Below are 21,017 nucleotides of genomic sequence, written 5' to 3'. Positions count from 1 at the left end.
CAATATCCCACCATCTGATGCTCTGATGGCAGCCAGAATGGGACCAGGAGCCTCAGTGCTCAGCTATTCTTGTGCTATGAGAACTCTAACATTACTCTCCTGAATGGAAGGAGCTCTCCCGAGGTTTCTGTTTGTCCCTAAAAAAGATTCAGACTACTTGGCTTCTCAGGCCTTCTGAAGAGTGACCTCTTTTGGTACCCTGACTTTGCTTCTGCCTCTCTCCCGCTTTGCTCATCACTCCAGTGGCTCAGGCCTTCCCTCTGACCCCAGTGACTGACAAACTCATTCCTGTGCTTGGGTACTTAGAACATTCTTCCTCAGATCTTCACAAGACTGGTTCTTTCTTTCCTTTTCTTTTTGTTTCTAAATCAAAGTATAGTTGACTTGTTATTTTATCTTTAGGTGTACAGCATAGTGATTTGATATTTTTATATATTATCTGTATGTCTTCTTTGGAAAAATGTTCAGGTCTCCTGCCCATTTTTAATTGGATTTTTTTTTGATATTGAGTTGTATGAGTTCTTTCTCTATTTTGATTATTAGCCCCTTATTACATGTATCATTTACAAATATTTTCTCCCATTCAGTAGGTTGTATTTTCCTTTTGTTGATGTTTTTCTTCACTGTGCAAAAGCTTTTAAGTTTGATTAGGTCCCATTTATTTATTTTTGCTTTTGTTTCCCTTGCCTGAGGATAGATCCAAAAGTATATAGCTAAGACCTATGCCAAAGAGTGTACTGCCTATGTTTTCTTCTAGGAGTTTTATACATTTAGGTCTTTAGTCCATTTTGAGTTTACTTTTGTATATGGTTTGAAAAAATGTTTTAATTTTATTATTTTACATGTAGTTGTCCAGTTTTCCGAATGCCACTTATTAAAGAGACTGTCTTTTCCCCATTGTATATTCTTGCCTCCTTCATCGTAGATTAATTGACCATATGTGCATGGGTTTATTTCTGGTCTCTTTATGTTTTTCCATTGGTCTATGTCTCTTTTTTTGTGCCAGTACCATGCTCTTTTGATTACTGTAGCTTTGTAGTATAGTCTGAAGTCAGGGAGCATAATACCTCAAGCTTTGTTCTTTTTACTCAAGATTGCTTTGGCTATTTGGGGTTTTTGTAGTTCCATACAAATTTTAGGATTATTTGTTCTAGTTCTGTGGAAAATATTGTGAGTATTTTGATAGAGATTGCATTAAATCTGTAGATTGCTTTGGGTAGTGTGGACATTTTAACAATATTAATACTTCCAATTGATGAACATGGGATATCTTTACATTTATGTGAATCATGTTCAGTTTTCTTCATCAGTGTGTTATAGTTTTAAGAGTATATGCCTTTCACCACCTTGGTTAAATTTACTCTTAGGTATCTTATTATTATTATTTTTTTGACTGCGTTGGGTCTTAGTTGTGGCACACGGGATCTTCATTGAGGCATGCAGGATCTTTCGTTATAGTACACAGTCTGTTCATTGCGGCACTCGAGCTTCCCTCTAGTTGCAGCACTCGGGCTTCTCTCTAGTTGTGGCATGCGGGTTTTCTCTCTCTTGTTGTGGTGCGTGGGCTCCAGGGCGTGTGGGCTCTGTAGTTTTGTGGCGTGTGGGCTCTGTAGTTTTGTGGCGTGTGGGCTCTCTCATTGAGGCATGCAAGCTCAACGTAGTTGTGGCACATGGGCTTAGTTGCCCCGAAGCATGTGGGATCTTAGTTCCTTGACCAGGGATCGAACCCACATCCGCTGCATTGGAAGGTGGATTCTTTACCACTGTACCACCAGGGAAGTCCCAAGGTATCTCATTCTTTTGATTCAATTATAAATGGGATTGTTCTCTTACTTTTTTTTTCTGATACTTTATTATTAGCATATAGAAAAACAACAGATATCTGTATACTAATCTTGTATTCTACAACTTTACTGATTCATTTTTTACTTCTAATAGTTTTTTAATGGAGACTTTAGAGTTTTCTATATGTATAGTAGTATCATGTCATCTGCAAATAGTGACAGTTTTGCTCTGCGCTTCCAATTGGGATGCCTTTTATTTCTTTTTCTTGTCTGATTGCTGTAACTAGGACATCCAATTCAATGTTAAATATAAATGGTGAGAGTGGATATCCTTGTCTTGTTCCAGATCTTTCAGCTTTTCATGGTTCATTGTGACGTCAGCTATGGGTATGTCGTAAGTGGCCTTTATTATGTTGAGATATGTTCTGTCTGTACCAACTTTGTTGAGAGTTTTTTATCATGAATGGATGTTGAATTTTGTCAAATGCTTTTTCTGCATCTTTTGAGACAATCATGTGATTTTTATTCTTTGTTTTGTTAATGTGCTGTATCACATTGATTGATTTGCAGATATTGAACCATCTTTGCATCCTGGGATACGTCCTGTTTGATTACGGTGTATGATGCTTTTTATGTATTCAATTTGGTTTGCTAATATTTTGTTGAGTATTTTATCTGTATTCATCAGAGATATTGGCCTGGGATTTTCTTTTTTGCAGTGTCATTGTCTGGTTTTGGCGTCAGGGTAATATTGGCCTCATAGAATGATTTTAGGAGTGTTGCCTTCTCTTCAGATTTTTGAAATAGTTTGAGAAGGATAGGTATTAATTCTTCTTTATATGCAGTAGAATTCCTCTGTGAAGACATGTGGTCCTGAACTTCTGTTTTTTGGGAGTTTTTTCATTACTGATTCAATTTCAATACTAGTAATCAGTCTGTTCAGGTTATCTATTTCTTGCTGATTCAATCTTGGAAGATTGTATGTTTCAGTTTCTTCTAGGTTGTCTAATTTGTTAGCATATAACTGTAGTATTCTGTTATGATTGTTTGCATTTCTGTGATACCAGTTTTAACTTTTCCTCTTTCATTTCTAATTTTGTTTATTTGGGTCCTCTCTCGTTTTTTCTTAATGAACCAGGCTAAAGACTTATCAATCTAGTTTATCTTTTCAAAAAGTAGCTCTTGTTTTCATTGATATTTCTGGGTTTTTTTTTGTTTTTGTTTTTTTGGTCTCTTTTGTTTATTTTCACTCTGATCTTTATTATTTTCTTTCTTCTGCTGACTTTGGGCTTTGTTTGATTTTCTTTTTCTAATTCCTTTTGATGGTTGTTTATTTGATATTTTTCTTGTTTCTTTAGGTAGATCTATATTGCTATACACTTCCCCCTTAGAATTGCTTTTGCAATGTTCCATAGATTTTGGAAAGTTGTGTTTTTACTTTCATTTGTCTTAGGGATTTTCTGATTTCCTCTCTGATTTATCTGTTGATACATTTAAAAAAAATAGCATGTTGTTTAGTCTCCATGCCTTTGTGTTTTTTCTATTTTTCTTCCTGTAATTGATTTCTAACTTCATACTGTTGTGGTCAGAAAAGATGCTTGATATAAATTATGTCCTCTTAAATTTATTGAGTAATGTTTTGTGGCCTAGCATGTGATCTATCCTGGAGAACGTTCCATGTGCACTGGAAAAGAATGTGTATTCTGTTCTTTTTGGATGGAATGTCCTATAAATATCTATTAAGTCCATCTGGTCTAAAGTGTCATTTAAGGTCTCTGTCTTCTATTGATTTTCTGTCTGGATGGTCTATTCATTGATATAAGTGGAGTGTTATGTCCCCTACTATTACTGTATTCCTGTCAGTTTCTCTCTTTATGTCTTTAATATTTGCTTTATATATTTAGGTGCTCTTATATTAGGTGCATGTGTATTTAACATGTTATATTCTCTTCTTGTATTGACCCATTTATCATATAATGCCCTTCCTCATTTTTTCTTATAGACTTTTTTTTAAAGTCTACTTGTGTTATATGAGTATTGCTCTCCTGGGTTTCTTTTCACTTCCATTTGCATGGATATCTTTTTCCATCCTCTTACTTTCAGTTTGTGTGTGTCTTCAGCTCTGAAGTTGGTCTCTTGTAGGCAGTATATAGATAGGTCTTGCCTTTTTATCCAGTTAGCTACCTTACATGTTTTGGTTGGAGCATTTAGTTCATTGACATTTAAAGTGATTATTGATTGGTATGTAATGGTTGCCATTTTGTTACTGTTTTTAATTTATTTTGTAGTTCTATGTTTTTTTCTTCTTTTAGTCTCTTCCCTTGTGGTTTGATGACTTTCTTTAGTGTTAATGTTTGTATCCCTTTCTCTCTAATTTTTGTGCACCTGTTGTAGGTTTTTGATTTGTGGCTACCACGGAGTTCATGTGTATTGACCTATAACTGTACTACTTGTTTTAAACTGATAGTTATTTAAGTTCAAATCCATTCTAAAAGATCTGCATTTTTACTCCTCCCCCACATTTTATGTTTTGATGTCGTATTTTATATATTCATGCCTATCTCTTTACTGTCTATTGTAGTTATAGTTGACTTAAAAAGTTTTTTCTTTTAACCTTTGTACTAGCTTATTTAAATTGTTGATGCACTGCTTTTCTATATATTTGCCTTTACCAATGACTATTTCCCTACTTCCATTTTCTTATTTTTTTGTTGTAGCCTTTTTTCTCTTAAAGGAGAACTTTGAACATTTCTTGTAAGGTTGGGTTAGTAGTCATTAATTTAGTTTTTGCTTGTCTGGGGAACTCTATCTGTCCTTCAATTCTGAATGATTACCTTGCTGGGAAGAGTATCCTAGGTTGTAGGTTTTTTCCTTTCAGTAATTTAAATATATCATGCCACTCCCTTTTGGGCTGCAAAGTTTCTGCTAAAAAAATCAGCTGATAGCCTTATGGGCATGCCCTTGTATGTGATTGTTTTTCTCTTGCTGCCTTTAAAGTTCTTCATTTCTAACTTTTGCTATTTTAATTATGACGTGTCTTGGTGTGAGTCTCTGGGTTCATCTTGTTTGGGTCTGTCTGTGCTTCTTGAGCCTGGGTATCTGTATCCTCCTTCAAGTTAGTGAAGTTTTCAGCCATAATTTCATCAAATACATTTTTGGTCCCCTTCTCTCTCTCTTTTTCTTCTGGGACCCCTGTAATGAGAATGTTAGTACGCTTCATGTTGTCCCAAAGGTTCCTTAACCTATCCTCATTTTTAACAATTTGTTTTTCTTTTTGCTGTTTTGATTAGGTGATTTCCACTTTTCTATCTCCCAGTTGCTTACACATTCTTCTGTATTGCCTAATCTATTGTTAATTCCTTCGAGTGTATTTTTCATTTCAGTTATTGAATTCTTCATTTCTGATTGGTTCTTTTTTATATTTTCTAGTTCTTTGTTGAAGTGCTGATTGTGTTCATCTATTGTTTTCCCAAGTTAGGTTAGCATTTTTATTACTATTGCTTTGAATGCTTTATCAGGTGAATTATTTATCTCTGTTTCATTAGGAATATTTTTCAGGGGTTTTCTCTTGTTCTTTCATTTGCAACATGTTCTTCTGTTTTCTTATTTTGTTTAACTTTCCTTCTTTGTTTCTAAGAAATTAGGTGAAACAGTTACTTATCGTGGTCTTGATGGTATGTCCTTTTGTGAGAGTGTCCCTATGTGTTCTGCATGTGCCTAGTGGCTTTGGTGGGAGAGCTGGATCTGAAGTCATCCTAGGCCACGACTTCCCTGGGGTGCAATGGCAGCTGCTGCCTTGGTGGGAATTTGGTAGGGTTTGAGTTGGAGGGGCTACAGCAGGAGCCATTTGCAAGCTGAGACTTCTTCTAGGCTGAATGGTAGTCACTGCCCTATTGGGGTTGAGGCCAGTGCCCAAGCTGCTGGAACAGGAGCTCTGAGGGAGGTGATGGCAGCCTCTACCTTGGTTGGGGGCATGTCCAGTGCCCCAGGGCTTGGGGCTGCACTTGTGAGCTGGTTCCAGTTTTTCCCTGGTTTGCTTGCCTTGGTTAGAGGCTGGGTTGGGGCTGCAGGCATTTGACTCACACTACTGAACTTGCTCTTCTCCTTGCCAAGTGCTCATAAGTGGGCATATGCTGGCAGTGGCAGTCTCTGCCCTGGCCCATGGCAGGCCCCGGCCAAGCTGGTTCAACTCTTTCCTAAGCGTGCACAGGCACACGTGCTGGTAGTGGCTGTGGGTCTTGACTAAATTGCTGCTCTGCCCCTCCTACCAGACTCCCTGTGGCTCTTTCTTTACAGCCTTAGTTGTAGAAGAGCTGTTCTGGTGGTCTTCAGATGGTTCTCAGCAAGGGTTGAGGTATCACCACTCCCTGGGATGATCAGCCCTGGGTGGCAGGTGATTACATTGGATAAATTTGGCCATTGAAGGAACAATGTTTTGTTCTTTCTGGGACAGGCACTTACTCTAGATGTAGATTTGCCTTTCCTGCATGCAGTGCTTTTTAGGTCAAAACTACCATCTGAGGACTCACAGATAAGGCCTGGGTGCGGGAACTGCAGGGACCTCCTGGGGGTGAGGCATGGGACAGGGGGCTGGTCCCCTGTCTTTGCTCACATGGAGACCATCCTTGCCTCCACTTCCATCCAGGCCCTGCCTGATGTCCCAACTGGGTTTAAATAGCTCCTCCTCCAGGAAGTTGTCCTTCATGTCATCCCCTACCCCCACCCATTAATGGGATGGCTCTTTCCTGTTTTGTGTATCAAACTCTCCCAACGAGTGTAAGATCCAAGGGTTAGAGCCAGAGAGGGTCCTGCCCATTGGGGTCCCTGATTTCTACACCTCCCTGCAGTGAGACCACAGCTGCTCACCTCTCTCCTTTTCAGAAAGTTGATCACCTTGTTTTGGAAGGCAGACAGCCAAAGTCTGTCAGAAACAGACCTCTGAGCCCATAACTAGCCCCCATCCCCACCCCTTCTCATACTGCACTACTGCCAGGGCCCAGCAGGGGGCAGTTATGCCCAGAAGCAGGAGTTGGACCTGGGCTTGGCTCTGGGCTCCAGAGATGGGGGGATAGGGGAACTGAGGCCAGAGACCTTCTAACTCAACATTCTCTGATGACAAACAGGGAGACTCAGACCTTAGGTAGGAAGGGACTCCCTCCTTTCTAACCGCAGGATCCCCCCACCCCCACCCCATGCCCAGGCTCACTCACCTCCAGATTATCCTCCATCACAGTGTTCAGCTGCAGCAGGTAACAGGAATGTGTTGAGGAAGGGGATGCACTCCTCTGCCATCAGGGTGGGGTTGGTAATGAGCGCCCACTCTCAGGTGCTGCAATGGACCCTCCACTGATACCCCTCACCCTCAGTCTCCTGGCCCAACCTAGGCCCCCCCATGGAGCAGCTGGGACCCTTAGTAGCCTCCTCCAAATCTCCCTCCCGTCCCCTGCCAGAACACCAAACTTCCTCTAGTCACCTCTCAGGGCTGGCTGTTGGCACATTCCAGGCTATATGGTTCCTGACTCCTGCCCACCCCAAAACCATCCTGTGGTTCCTCTTCCAGACCCTCCTTCTGGTCACTTCCAGAGCAGGCAGTTCAGGTTCTCTGGCACCAGGATGAGGGCTGGAGGAGGTAGGGGGAAGTAGGTCCACACGTCCACAGATTGAGGTGGACCTACAATGGAGATGAGTTTCCAGGGGATGGTACAGCCCAGCCTCCGCTCTTGTCCCCAGGGTCCTGGGACCTTACCCACAGTTCTTTTTCACTACTTTCCTCCTGGAGTGGAAGCCACAAGGCCTCGCTTTTCCATGGGAATCAAAAGATGTGTGAGATCCAGCGTTTTGCCGGTCCCAACCCTCCTGTACTGTCCCACCCTGTTCTGTAGAGGCAAGAGGCCCTCCTTCCACACCCAGAGGCCACTCACTGTGTCAGTAAGTCCTGTGGTTCATCATCCTCATCAGAAAATAGGAAGATGCCTCCAGATGTGTGGAAGCCTACGATGGCATCACATGTGATGTACGGGAACAGGAGCTGTGTATGGTATCTAGTGTGCATGTCCAACTCTCTGTCTAGTATTGAGGCCCAGGGGTTGTGTCTGCTTCATTCACTGAGTTATGTGAAGTATCTCAAAAACTGGCTGCATGTAGTAGGTGCTTGATAATGCATTTTTGAATGAATGATCTCCAAGCACAAGCATCCCAGATGCCTGGGTGGTCCTGGGGCCCCTCTGCTGCTTCCTCATCTGGCAACACCAAAGACAAGGATCAGATCAGCTAGAAGAAATCTCAGTCTGCTTGACAAATGGAAAAACGGGTTGCTTTCCACGTGCTTTTCCACACTGAGAAAGCCCAGAGGTTATTGAGAGGTGAGGCAGATGTGTTTTGATGGGGGAGGGAGAAAAAATAAAGATGGACAACCATAAACATGGATGGACCTAGGGGGTTTCACTTATATGTGGAATCTAAAAAACAAAACAAATAAGAAAACATACAAAACAGAAGCAGAGTCATAGATACGGAGAACAAATATGTGGTTGCCAGAGGGGAGAAAAGTGGAGGGAGAAATAGGTGAGGGCAATTAAGAGGTACAGACTTCCAGTTGCAAAATAAATGAGTCACGGGTATGAAATGTACAGTATGGGGAATAAAGTCAATAACTATGTAATATCTTTATATGGTGACAGATCTTAATAGACTTGTGATAATTTTGAAATGTATAAAAATACCAAATCACTACATTGTGTAACAGGAACTAACATAGTATTGTAGGTCATTTATACTTCAAAAACAAATGAACAAACTTATAGAAGAAGAAATCAGGTTTGTGGTTACCCGAGTTGAGGGTTGGGGAAGGGAAATTGGATGGAGGCAGTCAAAAAGTAGGAACTTCTAGTTATAAGATAAATAAGGACGAGGATCTGTATATTTTGTATCTGTATCAGGTGATCGATGTTCACTAAACTTTGGTAATCTTTTCATGATGTATGTAAGTCAGATCATTATGGTGTGGACCTTAAATTTAAACAGTCCTGTATGGCAATTATATCTCAATAAAACTGGAAAAAAAAAGATGAATAACCATAGTGTGACTGGAAGCCCTTTCTGAGAGCTAGGTACCAGGTAAGCACCTGCCATGGGTGATCCATTAATCCCCACAAGAACCCTTTGAAGTCTGTCCTTTACCACCCACTTTTTAGAGGAGCAGACTAAGGCTCAGATACATATGGTTACATTCCCAAAACATGCAGTCGACAGTGGGCTGAACCACTACTGTGCCAAAGAGGCTGGGGGTGCTCACCTTGTGAGCAGCTGCTCTAGGACCTGTTGGCCTGTGGTGAAGGCCGGCTATGTGAAAAGGGAGGTGGTGATGGAGATGCTTCTGCCTGGAAAGGCTGGTACCATGGACCCCAGCAGCTTCTCCATTGCACCTTCCTGGGGGGTGCTTACATCCTGTAGGCATTATTTAGGTTAAAAGTGAACTCATCTTCATACTGGATGGGGCAAGGAGGGACATACAGTCGGTAGCACCACCTTGAACTCCTAGGGAGGATTGAGGTCTGGAGCTCATCCAGGAACTCCCAGCCCCTCAGGGCCATGTGCAATAGGAGGGACAGGAGTGCCCTCGCTGAAGAAAGTTGTGGCCTTTAAAAGTACAATTTGAGTTTGGTGGTGGGGAAGAGGGTGTGTGCTTAGACACTTGTTGCTATCTGGGCATGTTTTTAGCTGTGGAACACCTGACCTCCCTGTATTAATAGTCTTTATTAAGAGCATTATCCCAGTGAGTTCTCAACAAGCATCCCCATTATAGGGATGAGAACACAGAGGCTTAGGCATGTCAGATGGCTGCTCAAGGTCATGCAGGTCAGAACCCAGAACCTTCCAAGTCTAGGGCTGCATGAAATTTTATCTAAGCTACAGTGGCTTGATCTGACCCTCACCCAGAGGGAATGGGTCTGGGGGAAACTTATTCCTCCCAAGTTTGGAAACGGTGTGCAGGGCAGACAGACTGTGAGAGCCCTGCTTACTTCAAAACGAAGACACTGAGTTTTCTTTCTTTTTTTTTTTGCATTAAACGGAGTTTTGGGAACCTAATTTTGGAGATCCCAGATTTAGCAAAAGGACAAAATACAAAGATACTCATTGACTAGTGTAAAGTGGGAACAAATTGTTTCTTTAATTGCCTAGTGTATAGTGGAGACACATTTTTTCTGTAATATCCTGTGGCTATGTGAAGAGTGACTCTCTACCCTCTGATGCAGCTGCTGGGGTGAGTGGAGGTCCACATTTCCTTTGGGAGTGGGACTGTGGGCCACTCTAGTGGGAAGACTCTGGGAGGGCCCTGGGGGGAGAGGGGTTCTGAGATGAGATTCTGTGATACTCGGTCTTTTCGGGCTCTTGGGTGTTGGGACCCCTCTGTGCTGAGTCTGACCTCAGACCTGCCCTGGTCATTGTTGGTGGCCTGATGCCTCTGGCCCCTGCCAGTGAAATGGAGAAGGTAAACCCATTGACCAGCTCCTCAACAATCTCCTGGGTGGAGCTCTGTGAAGGGAGTGCTCAAGTAGCCAGGCCAAGAGGCATCATGGGCCTGCCTGGACCTTGCTAGAGGGGGAAGCTGTGGAGAATTCCAACCTTCATACATTGCTGCTGGTGGGGAGGTAAAGTGATGGAGCACGTACGGAAAACAGCTCAATAGTTCCTCAAAACTTAAACATGGAGTTACTCTATGACCCTACAATACTCTTACGTATATGCCCAAGAGAATTGAAAACATAAGTTTACATAAAAACTTGTACAGTAATGATCATAACAGCATTATTAATAATAGCTAAAAAGGGGAGACAACCCAGTGTCTATCAATGGATGGGCAGATAAACAAAAAATGGGATAGCTATACAATGGAACATTATTCAGTCATAAAAAGGAATGAAGTACTGATACATGCTACCACGTGGATGAATCTTGAAAACATTGTGCTAAGTGATAGAAGTCAGTCCCAAAAGATCACGTAGTGTATGATTCCATTTATACGAAAATATCCAGAATAGGCAAATTCACAGAGAGTCACAGTCATTATTGTTTGCCAGGGACTGGGGGTGAGGGAAGAATGAGTGACTGCTCATGGGTACGAGGTTTCTGTTTGGAGTCATGGAAGTGTTCCACCATTAGACAGTGGGATGGTGGCACCACTCTATGAATATGCCACTGAATTACACACATCAAAAGGTACATTGTACGGTATGTGAATCATATCCCAATAGGTATGTACAATATTTAAATTGCCTTGTGTGGTTAGTGGCTACACTGTTGGACAGCACGGTTAGACTGCTGGGTTCTGAGACAACTGGTTGTAACTCCCCATCTCCCATGGATCCTACCTTCAGTAGCTGATGTCTTTGGATATGAATGCTACACTCTATATTCCATGGCTCCCAGCACCAGGCACCTCCATGTCTGCTGAGGTTTACACAGGCGCTCTTCAGTATCTAAGCCAGTTGTGTGCACTGGTTTAGGAACAAGCTGGTTTTTAGGAAACAGCTGTATATTCCTAGGGCTCTCTTCCATAATAGCTAGGAACTGAGAGACTATGGCATGTGGACACTTTACTTAACAGACAACGGAAGTCTCCAGAGCGATTAGACCCTGCATTGGAACTTATCTGAATGCTAAAACTTGACAGTAAGAAAAATGACTCTTGATATTGCTGTTTCAGAAGGGCTAGTTGAGTTGAAAGACAGGTTGTTTCCTTGGTGAGAATCCCTAGTCCAGTGGCATCAAAGAATTTTTAGCCACTGAGCACACTTCCTCATCTATTGATACTTTTTCTTGTTTCACCGAGCACTAGCCTAGGTATGTAGAGCAGAGGATGCCCTGTTCCAGGGTATGGCTTAGCTGTGTGGCCCTGGGCTAGGTACTGAACCTCTCTGTGCCTTTTATTTTGTAAAATGGGAATAAGAACCTGTCTTCATGAATTGTTACAAAAAGTCACTCTGACTACCCAGTGTCCATAGGTCAGTCACTACATGGGAACAGAGTGAACACACAACTCCATTCTTACTGAATCCTCAATGCTTCCCTTGTTCCGCTGGTGTTTGGTGGTGCTTGGTTGGGCTGTGTCCTGGGAATAGAGTAAGTTGGCAACAGCGAATTTCAGCTGGATGTGCAGGGGGGCTGGGACTGCTTATTCCTTTGTCTGATGTCTCTACTTCTAGAGTACAAAAGTATCAAAATCCCTGTCAGGGGAAGATTTTAACAAGTCATTTCAGCCAGTCTACTTACCCCTGGCAATGTGGCCTGGGCTGGGTTTTTTAAGTGGGCTACAGAAGACCCTTCATCTGCCTGTACACCTTGAATTCTTTCATGTCTGTCTGTCTAGCTCTTCAGCAAGCATTAAGAGAGTTCACTAGGATGTGAGGAGGAGGAGACTGCACCTTTCTGGGGCATGGTTGACAAGTGCAGGCTCTGACCGTCCCAGTGGGTATCTGCCACACACCTCTGCTGACTTAGGTTCCTAATGTGTCTTCCTTCCCCGGGTCGTCTTCCCCCTCCCCATCCCTTCTCCACGTAGCCCCCAAAGGATGAGCTTTCTAAAGCAGTACTCTGAGTGTGTCGTGTTCCTCCACAAACCATTTCAGTGCCCGAGAAAGTCCCTGCTCACATCTTTAGCCACAACTGTCACCTCTCCTATGTCAAAGTGTATGCTCCAGCCACACCAGACTTCTTACAGCTTCCCCAAATATGCCTTGTTTTTTCTATCTTTTCGATTAGAGACACATGCAGCACAACTCCCCATCTCTTTCTCTAGTTAAGGTCCTGTTCTCCTTCAGAGCTCAGTTTCTTCATCATTTCCTCCGGAAAACTTTCCAAACCAGGGCTGTGTACCCCTCGGTGGGGTTCCCACAGGCTCTTGAAATTCTCTTATGTAGCAGTTATCACAGTATATCATTAGTGCCTATTTACTTTCATGAAGTATTTCTTGAATGAGTGAATCAATCAGTGGATGACTCATAACTAGGGGCCTAAGACGTAAACCCAGATTCCTTCACATTTTGGGTTGGAAAAAATTGCCAGGTAAAATTAACCACTCCCACGAATGAAATTACTGCTCACTGCGTGACCACAGGCGCACTGCTTCCCTTTCTGAGCTTCTAGCCTAGGCAGCTAGGGCACCGAAACTGCATTTTCTCTTCCTGCCTTCTGTTGGATAACACACTACCATGGGTCATCAACATGGGCTTCCAGAAAGCACCCTTTTTTTTTCCTCCAGAGCCTTTGTCCATTACACTGCTACCCAGAAGCCCCATCCTTCTTTGTAGACCAATCTTTTTTGGCCATGAACCTTGTCTTCAGCCCATGTCATGCTTGTAACATGCACGTCCACCATCTAGTCGGTGGCACCCAGCCAGTAGGATGGACATTCAGAGTCTTGTCTAGAAACACTTGCTTTACCACACTGGGGTCCAGATTGAAAGAGAATAGTGCCTTGATGGTGACCAACATGGAGCCCAAACTAAGTACAGAGATCATGGAAACTCAGCCAGCACCATCTCCTGAGTTCCTGCCTTACAGAGCCGAAGACCTAGGGGAAAGCAGTGAGGAATTACCTGGTTGCTTCTCCTTGCAGGTTAGAGACGAGACTCTGACAAAAAAGGGAAGGCTTCTGGGAGTTGGGAATAGAAGCAGGAACCTGGATGTATTTTCACCATTATCATCCCAGTGTGTAAGAGAAACTCAGTGATTACTTTTTAAAAAACTTTACTGAAGTATAGTTGATTTACAATGTTGTGTTAATTTCTGCTGTACAGCAAAGTGATTCAGTTATACATATACGTACATTCTTTCCCATTGTGGTTTATCAGAGGGTATTGAATATAGTTCCCTGTGCTATACAGTAGGACCTTGTTGTGTATCCATTCTATATATGCCAGTTTGCATCTGCTAATCCCAAACTCCCAATCCAACCCTCTCCCACTTTCCTCCCTCTTGGCAATCATGTTTGTTCTCTATGTCTGTGAGTCTGTTTCCATTTTGTAGAGAAGTTTGTTTGTGTCATGTTTTAGATTCCACGTATAAGTGATATATGGTATTTGTCTTTCTCTTTCTGACTTCCTTCACTCAGTATGATAATCCCTAGGTCTGTCCCATGTTGCTGCAGATGGCATTATTTCATTCTTTTCTATGGCTGTGTAGTATTCCATTGTATATATGTACCACATCTTTATCCATTCATCTGTCAGTGGACATTTAGCTTGTTTCCATGACCTGGCTATTGTAAATAGTGCTGCTGTGAACATTGGGGTGCATGTGGCTTTTTTAATTATAGTATTGTCTGGGTATATGCCCAGGAGTGGGATTGCTGGATTATATGGCAACTCTATTTTTAGTTTTTTGAGGAACCTCCATGCTGTTTTCTATAGCGGCTGCTCTGACTTACATTCCCACCAACAGTGTAGGAGGGTTCCCTTTTATCCACACCCTCTCCAGCATTTGTTATTTGTAGACTTTTTAATGATGGCCATTCTGACCATGTCAATGACTTCTGATTCAAGGATGTGCCATGGGAGGGAGCTCAGAGCCACAGGCCACCAGCTCAGCCATGCTCCCACCCTCCTTAATTTAGGCTAAGTTGGTGACAAGCCTGGAGCAAAATATGTCTGTCTTGTAGCTGACTGCCTTTGTAGAGTTTAGTGACCTAGAATAAAATGTAAGGAGTGTGGATGACATAGTAGTGCCTTGGAGCTGGAGGGGGCCACTGGAGCCAGTGAAAGAATATAGGCATGGAGCATGAGAGACCAGAGTTCAAATCCTGGCTCTGCCCTTAACTCACTGCGTGACCATAGGCACACTACTTCCCTTCCTGAGCTTCTAGCCTAGGCAGCTAGGGCACCGAAACTGGAGTCTGAGAGAACTCTGAACACGTAGGTAAAGTGAAGAGTTGAAACAATCATTTAATAGAGGTAAGTCATATGGAGAAATGAGAGGGGTACCCAGGGCAAGGAGAGATGGGATGATTCCCTTTTTTCCACACCTCTCCAGCATTTAAAAAAAAAAATTTATTTTATATTGGGGCATAGTTGATTAACAATGTTGTTAGTTTCAGGTGTACAGCAAATGATTCAGTTATACATATACATGTATCTATTCTTTTTCAAATTCTTTCATACCCTCTCCAGCATTGGTTATTTGTAGACTTTTTAATTATGGCCATTCTGACCAGTGTGAGGTGGTACCTCATTATAGTTTTGATTTGCATTTCTCTAATAATTAGTGATGATCACATGACAACTCTATTCTTAGTTTTTTGAGGAACATCCATACCATTTTCTGTAGTGGCTGCACCAGTTTACATTCCCACCAGTTTACATTCTTGTCTTAGATGTCCTTCATGTTGACTGAAAAAAAAATGCACAACATATGAGCTGTGAGTTGAGTTTTTTCAGGGTGTTACTGAGGACTGTGGCCCAGGAGACAGCCTCTCAGATAGCTCTGAGGAACTGCTCTGAAGACGTAGGGGAGGAGCCAGAATATATATATATGAATTTTGGCTAGGGGATGCCTGCAGTCAAGATCTTGGTGAAAAGTTACTGCTAGTCATTACAGGGTTTCCTGGGAATGCAAAGTTTGGTCCATGAACTAGAACATAATAGGTATGCAACAAAATTTATTTTTGCTTTTGTTTCCCTTGCCTGAGGGGACAGATCCAAAAATATATTGCTAAGACCTTTGTCAAAGAGCATACTGCCTATGTTTTCTTCTAGGATTTTTATGGTTTCAGCTCTTACATTTAGGTCTTTAATCCATTTCGAATTTGTTTTTTGTATATGGTGCAAGAAAATTTCTAAGTTCATTCTTTTACATGTAACTGTCCAGTTTTCCCAATACCACTTAATAAAGAGACTGTCTTTTCCCCATTGTATTTTCTTGCTTCCTTTGTCATAGATTATTTACTGTATGTACATGGGTTTATTTCTGGGCTGTCTATTCTGTTCCATTGATCTATGTGTCTGTTTTTGTGCCAGGACCATACTATTTTGCTTACCGTAGCTTCATAGTATAATCTGAAGTCAGGAAGCATAATACCTCTGGCTTTGTTCTTTTTTGTCTCAAAATTCCTCTGGCTATTTAGGGTTTCTGTGGTTCCATACAAATTTTAAGATCATTTGTTTTAGTTCTGTGAAAAATGTCATGGGTATTTTGATAGAAATTGCATTAAATCTGTAGATTGCTTTGGGCACTATGAACATTTTAACAATATTAATTCTTCCAATCTGTGAACATAGGATATTTTTCCATATGTTTGTGTTGTCTTCAGTTTCCTTCATCAGTGTCTTAGAGTTGTCAGAGTATATGTCTTTCACTTCTTTGGCTAAATTTATTCCTTTTGGGTGTGATTATAAATGAGATCTTTTTTGTGATTTCTCTTTCTGATAGTTCATTATTAGTGTATGGAAGTGCATCATATTTCTGTATATTAATCTTGTATCTTTCAACTTTACTGAATCCAGTACTAGTACTTTATTTAACTTATTAATTTATTTGATAATAAGTTTATAAAATTTAATAAATAAATTAAAAATTAAATATAAAAATTTAAAATTATTTAATAATAAATTTATAAATTTATATTTAATAATAAATTTATTCAATAAAGTACTGTTACTTTATTAGTACTAACAGTTTTTTTGTGGCGTGTTTAGGGTTTTCTACATATAGTATCATGTCATCTGCAAAGAGTGACAGTTTTACTTCTCTTCCAAATTAGATGCCTTTTGTTTTTTTTCTTGCCTGACTGTCACAGCTAGGACTTCCAGTACTATGTTAAATAGAAATGGTGAGAATGGGCATTCTTGCTTTGTTCCTGATCTTAGAGAAAAAGCTTTTAGCTTTTCACCATTGAGTATGATGTTAGTTGTTGGTTTTTCATAAATAGCCTTTATTGTGTTGAGATATGTTCCGTTCATACCAACTTTGTTGAGAGTTTTTATCATGAATGGAAGTTGAATTTTGTCAAATGACCTCTGTGTCTGTTGAGATGATCATGTGATTTTAGTCCTTCATTTTGTTAATGTGGTGTATCACATTGATAGATTAGTGAATATTGAACCATCCTTGCATCCCTGGAATAAATCCAACTTGATCATGGTGTGTGATCCTTTTTATGTATTATTGAATTTGGTTTGCTAATATCTTGTTGAGGATTTTTGCATCTATATTCATCAGAGATATTGGCCTGAAATTTTCTTTTTTTGTAATGTCTTTGTCTGGTTTTGGTGAGACCTTCCCTGAAATCCCCATATATGGCTCTTCGTCCTATACACAATCAGCCTGTGTTCTTCTTATCTAACTCGTAGTTCTGATCTAAATTATGTGTTAGCTTACTTGTACATTTTCTGTCTCCCTCTATGTACTAGAGTAGAAGCAGGCTGTGCATTGCACAGTTCAGGTGGCCTTGTTGCATTGTGGTCTCTGTGAATGGTGCCTCTGGAGAAGGGCAGTGTAAGCCTGCATAGCCTCACTCATTTGCCCTCCATAACAGATAGAGCTTTTGGTAAACACTATTATTCCTAGTCCCCAAAACGGTGCCTGGCATACAGCGAGTGCTCCGAAAATATTTGTTGAAAAAAATAACTCTTTAATATAATTGTTTTAAGAGGCTAAGGAAGCTAGTGAATTTTATTTTAGCCATAATCCTTTCCATTTCTATTGCTTTGCTGATTTCTTGGAATTAGAACACAACCCTACATTGAAAACACAGTGGAAATTTCTAATATAAGTTACAAAGAAAAAAATCAATCATTTAAATTGCTTAAGAAAGAAATTGCTTAAGAATGATGTGCTCTTGTTACTGGTGTTTTAGTTTAATATTAATGATTACAGTCAGAATGTATTTCTTTATTTTTGCCATTAACATTTGGATCTGTTCTTATGTACTAATCATAAATAACTAATGTGCTACCAGTATGGGATATTACCCATCTTTATAAATCTTTTGGGATAAGACCACTTTGCTAGGTGGATTAGATTTCATAATAATTTATATGAGTCTTTGAACTGAAAAATATTTCTCATTGTCAAACACTAATATGTTGATGAAAAGTAATACCACATTTTATTTAAAAAGAAGTTGAACCTTTTCTTCCAAAGTTTCAAGCAAACAAAATAATATAGGTAAATGAAGAAAATTTGGATCTGCAAACAATTTTAAAAGAACAACATTATGAAATTTAAAATATATTCTCTATCATGTAGTATATGTTTATTCACTTTTAGCATAGAGATCCTGCATAAAATCGTTTCATTTTCAATTTTCTAAATGCTACAGGGTTAAATTTTTTTTTTTTTAATTCTGATTGATCTTTGGATTCAGGGATGAATAGACATGAGTGTTTTGATCAAATTAGGTTAACTTGCCCTATCTGATTAGTAGTTGATTCTGTGTATGTACATTTTGTTCCCTGGAATTGATAAGAACCACACACACACACACACACACACACAAAGCCAACCCCTTTGCTTCCAAACCCATCTACAAAATACAAATGCTGCAGTTAGTGTATTTTTAAAAAGTAGACATTTTATTACACCACAGCATTTCCTTTTTTTTCCTCTGTGGTATCATTTGAAGTCTGCTTTTTAAAACAGAAGTTGAACAAATGAATCCTTCTGTCCTCACTTTCAGTTGTCAGCAGTGCTTCAGTGTGAGATGAAATAAATTGCCAAGCCCTTTCATCTTCTATAATCAGCACTGCACAGCTGAGTACACCCACAGCCCTGCATGCTGCCTCTGCCAGCGCTTATTCTATGTGAAATGGGAAGTCTTTGTTAGTGCCACATTTCCAACGCTCGACACAGGAGAGGGTTTATTTTGGTTCTCTCTTTCCTTTCTTGCTTCCTTGTGTCTTCCACCTCCTTTCTCTCTGCATGCACAACTAACGTGCAGTCCATTTTCTGTCGGAAAAAAGTTTTTAGTGAGTAACATCATTTTTTAAAAGCTGTATCTAACGTAGTTTTTTTCCCCACCCTGCCGCACCATCATGGTTAGCATCATTTCTTGAGTCGTAAACATATCGATGAAATTTACAAATTGAAAATTACTTGGAGGAGCCTTAAACCATACCTTTACCACGTAGAAGTTCTATGTTTTTAAAAAGCACAGAAGCAACATATTTGTATTTATAACACCAAGGCAAGACATGCACGAGGATTTACTCGCTGAAGTCTGGTTGGTATCTTCCAGCACCCAAACTATGTGGGAGTCCACTGGGGAACAGAGCAGAGGCTAACGGCTTGATGGAGGGACTAGAGACAAATACCTTCCAGTCTGGGGGATTATTTGTTTGTTTTGTCTTGAACCAGTTCCTTTTTTTTTTTTTTTTTAAACATCCTTATTGGAGTGTAATTGCTTTACAATGGTGTGTTAGTTTCTGCTTTATAACAAAGTGAATCAGCTATACATATACATATATCCCCATGTCTCCTCCCTCTTGTGTCTCCCTCCCACCCTCCCAACCCCTCCCACACTCCCTATCCTTTTAAGACTGTTCTTCCTCTACTCCATATGCTTCTGGTAGCGACATCAGTAGCTGATTCCTGCTCCTTCTTCCCTTCCTCCTCCTCTTCCTGCCACTTGGCAGCACTGCTGATGCTTGCTGAGTGGTTACTAGACATCAGGCACTGTTCTAAATGCCTTCTATTCTTATGCATTTGTTACATGTATTAATTTAGCTATTTGCACAACAAAATGATGATAGGGACACTTAATCGGCTCCATTCTCTGGATGAGGAAACTGAGGCGCAGGTTGGCTAAACAATTTGTTTAATGTCACTCACCTGTTAAGTGGTGGAACTGAGATCAAAACCTGGGTAATGTGTTGCCAGACTTTGGCTTTTATCTACTGCACTCTAGTGCAGCTCTCAGGGTGGGCAGATGAGTTGTACTCCAGCCCCCTGGACACAGAGATTAGTTCAGGGCTGGGTGTACAGCCCAAGAGAAGGGAGATGGTGCAGATAGAGAGGTGCACATGCTGTCTTCCTGCAGCAGTTACACAGCTGGCAGGATGGGCCTCTTGGGCTGATAGGAGACATCACACATGCCAAGATGGGACTCTAATGATACTTATTGAATTCTGGTCCAGCTGCCCCTGAATTCAATTAACCTCAGGATGTTTTTGTTCTTGGCTTTAATGGGAGCCAAGAAATTCCTTTTGTTTGTGCAAGCCAACTACATTTGGATTTCTCTCGCCAAGAGAACAAAGCTTATTGAGATAGGGAAAAAGCAGAATTTCCAAAAATTCCCAAGTAATGCTGGATGTTCCCCGTCTACCTGCTGTGGCCCCCCAGGGTCATTTCAAGTCCAAATAGACTCTTCAAACCAGTAGGGGTCCACTCAGCTAAGCCACTCAATTCTTAAAAAGAGGCTTTTTAAAATAAGAGGATATGCTGGTCTGGAAATGTGTATTGATCTTTTAATTTGACCTTATAAATTTAAATTTTATCTCAAGTGGAAAGGGACCAGCAAAGAATTAATGTTTTCTGGCAAGAGAGACCAACAATACGTGAAAACCAATTAAAACAAAAACAGGTCAGACAAAGCAATTCCCAGGGAACATCTTTCTCTGGAGGGCTGGTGGACATCAACAGAAGGAAAGTTATTTCTCCTTGGGCTTTCATTCAAATTAGCTCTTTCCTCAAGACCAAACTCTCCCTGTTTTTTAGTAACTCTATCAGTATGCAAATGAGGTATGTTGGAAGTATGAAATGAAGGTCTCTCATGGTTTCCTCTTAGTATTCCACCTCAGAATGCTCCCAGTTGGAATTACGGAGAAGGCCAGAGTGATGACTGTTAGCCGGAGCTTTGCAGAACTGCCTTGTTTTATGAGAGGAGACTGTGTTGTATTCATGCCTTATCCCAGCACCAAACATAGTGCCTTGTACACCTCAACAGCTAACACTGATGTGATGATTAATTTTGTGTGTCAACTTGAATAAGGCATGGGGTGCCCAGATTAAACGTTATTTCTGGGTGTGTCTGGGAAGGTGTTTCTGGATGAGATTAGCATTTGAATTGGTGGATTTAGTAAAGTAGATGGCCCTTTCCAAAGTGTGTGGGTATCATCCAATGAGTTGAGGGCCTGAATAGATCAAAAGGTGGAGGAAGGAGGAATCTACCCCTTTTTTCCTGCCTCACTGCTTGAACTAGATATCTAATCTTATCCTGCCCTTGGACTGTGGTTTATACCA

At 40.9% G+C, this 21,017-nt stretch overlaps 1 protein-coding gene and 1 pseudogene across 2 annotated transcripts in view; one reads left to right on the top strand and one right to left on the bottom strand.

Moving 5' to 3' along the window:
* Positions 1 to 7,836, bottom strand: part of LOC309623073 (regulator of nonsense transcripts 1-like) — a 171,483-nt pseudogene extending 163,647 nt beyond the window's left edge. Inside the window, exons 1-3 of the transcript XR_014249932.1 lie at positions 7,706 to 7,836; positions 7,531 to 7,582; positions 6,995 to 7,024 (exon numbers count right to left, since the gene is read on the bottom strand). The product of XR_014249932.1 is annotated as a regulator of nonsense transcripts 1-like (transcript). The remainder of the gene's footprint in view (positions 1 to 6,994; positions 7,025 to 7,530; positions 7,583 to 7,705) is intronic.
* Positions 1 to 21,017, top strand: part of LOC309623664 (uncharacterized protein) — a 769,197-nt gene that overhangs the window by 324,080 nt on the left and 424,100 nt on the right. The gene's annotated exons all lie outside the window — the stretch shown is intronic.

The sequence above is a fragment of the Balaenoptera borealis genome (genome assembly GCF_965194805.1).
Source record: "Balaenoptera borealis genome assembly, chromosome: 2".
In the NCBI taxonomy this organism is placed as follows: Eukaryota; Metazoa; Chordata; class Mammalia; order Artiodactyla; family Balaenopteridae; genus Balaenoptera; species Balaenoptera borealis.
This window is presented reverse-complemented; position numbering and strand designations above follow the sequence as displayed.